The sequence below is a fragment of the Etheostoma spectabile genome, chromosome 4, assembly GCF_008692095.1.
Source record: "Etheostoma spectabile isolate EspeVRDwgs_2016 chromosome 4, UIUC_Espe_1.0, whole genome shotgun sequence".
Taxonomy (NCBI): Eukaryota; Metazoa; Chordata; class Actinopteri; order Perciformes; family Percidae; genus Etheostoma; species Etheostoma spectabile.
This window is the reverse complement of record NC_045736.1, coordinates 8,491,474-8,493,762: the sequence shown is the minus strand read 5'-3', so window position 1 is coordinate 8,493,762 and position 2,289 is coordinate 8,491,474. Positions and strand designations below refer to the sequence as shown.

At 41.4% G+C, this 2,289-nt stretch overlaps 1 protein-coding gene across 2 annotated transcripts in view; it reads right to left on the bottom strand.

The window, feature by feature from the left end:
- The window catches only part of LOC116688344 (ras-related protein Rap-1A), a 23,223-nt gene extending 21,359 nt beyond the window's left edge, over positions 1-1,864 (bottom strand). Inside the window, exon 1 of one of the 2 annotated variants that reach the window (XM_032514343.1) lies at positions 1,603-1,864. The gene's annotated coding sequence lies outside the window, so the exon portion shown is untranslated. The remainder of the gene's footprint in view (positions 1-1,602) is intronic. The other variant, XM_032514344.1, reaches the window with a different exon arrangement.
- Positions 1,865-2,289: the final 425 nt, after the last annotated feature.

Here is a 2,289-nt window from a genome sequence, read left to right as displayed (position 1 = left end):
AATGTTTTTACAGCAGCAATTAATTTTAAAAGCCGATCTTTGAGTGTGATAGAAAACACTGCATAAACATCATTCAGCTAATCAAGACTTATGAGAAATTAGGATGTTTTTGATGTTAACTCTGACGACGGTGTCAATTTCCTGCACAATCTTCTCAATCAAAATTCTCCCTAAAAGAGAAAAAAAATCAAAAGCTCCTTTTACCTAGTTGCATAGCTCTTACATCTCTTTTCAGCTCCACTACAACCCTAAATGCCCCCCATGAGTCAGAACAAAACTGCCGCCGAGGACACAAAACTTTGCTGCTACTTATTCATGACAAAGATCTGTAACTGACAAACACCATCAGCCGAATGCATCTGTGTTTCTGGGGCCCTGACTTGTAACCACATCCTCTTTCCAGCATAAGAAGGCTTCATGCTGATAGCATGGAAAAGGAGTAGCTACCTACTAAAATAGCTTCTTCCAGTCTCTGTTCCTGTTCAAGACTCCAAACAGCAGGCTTGCTTATAAAAGGGGAGGAAGTGGGGTTTAATGCATGTGTCCTGCATCATCAGACCTGGGCTATGAAGACATTCAGGGCACAGGATGAGACTGATGTAGAATTTCAGTTAACACAGGGTAAAAAGGAGCCAGTTATCCTCCTTGCAGAAATGTCTACTTCACTTGGAAACTGTAACAATCCATAAAGTAGGTCCACTGTTTGTAGTTTGAGGATGGAGTACACACCTTTGCCGTTTCAAACCACCGTCCCTGCAGCAGAAATATCATGCAACAGGCTGGCATAAAGCTTAGCCACAGACAAGAGAAAGTCATTTGAGCTCTTGGGTTATCTCACTGTGAATCTAGCTAATTTGCTTACGCCAGTGGCATATGCTTATCACTCCAGGTCGTGCTAAATCCCTACAATCTGTGGCTGTGACTTTCACATAGCTACAGCAGTAACTAACACTCCGTCAGTGCATGGTGATTATCACACCCTCAGCTTCCCTAACATCAAATTACAGATAAATACTTTAAAAAAAATACCATAATCTTTAATCTAGGCAGCCGAGAACAGCATATGTCCATAAACAATGTAGTTTCATACCAGCAGCTACACTGTGTCCCGTTATCAAGCTTGTTAGCAAAATGCCGCTAACTAGCTAGCTTTAAGTGCCTGCGACGGGCCGCCGACACTTCACAACCGCTAGCTACAGCTCGTTAGCAAGCAAGCTAGTTAGCCGACACATTCCTCTCTTCGGCGTACAATCAAAACACAGCTAGGTTGTCAGAAACACGCTGCAATCAAGCGCATTGCATAGCTCAAACGTCATCCGGACTTGGCAGGTTTTAAATCAACCCGCATCCCGATGTATTTGCTCGGGAAAGACCAGATTGCTAACGTTACCTGCCCTTCCGCCTGGCCTTGACTAAAATGGGAGTGCACACTCGGTTTTGTACTTGCGTCCAATTCTTTTCATTTCTCCGACACGAACAACACACGCCGTGCACCCTGCTGTATCTGCTTATTATCCCGCATGTGTCGACCCGACGTGCTTCCAAGCAAATTACTTATTTGACCGCGTTTAGCATCCAGTAAAGTTTGGCATTTCCACTCACCGTTTCTCGCTCGCTGTCTCTCGCCGCTCCGCAAGTGTCAGTTTGCCTCCGGCCTCTGTGCGCAGCAGACGTCACTCCCGACTATTTCTCATTTTTCTTAAAAGGGCATGACACATCAGCCGCTCGTCCCGCATCATTTGCATGATAACGGGGCTGCTCAATAATGACGAGTGTTGTTATGCTAAACGATTTTTTATTTAAATATTTATTTGAAGAATGTAATGATATTGCCTACCTTTCAGTTCAATTTTTATTTACTTAATTTTTATACTACCTTTGTTTTTATTGTATTATTATTTTTTCTTGATACGTTACTACAGTATATTTATCTTATGTCCTGATAATATACGAATGCATCGCCTTATTGAGAATGAAGACAGGACTGTCGTGTTATCTTTAATGAGTAAGATGCCGAAATGTTTTATAATTGATGTTTTTGTCACATGTTGTAGGGGCCTATGAGAGAATTTACACAGAATGTAATAGGGGAGGGGACGACTAGAATAAATACACAGTGCACACACCATGGTTTTGTTTTTATTACTAATAAATTGCAAACACATTTATTCCAGGACTTGTATTTAAACATTACACATTCTTCAACAATGTCTTACTTTGTGGTTGTGAAGTCTGTCAGAGTTCAAAAAAGCAACAGCAAAAAATACTGAAAGAAAAACTATTTATGTG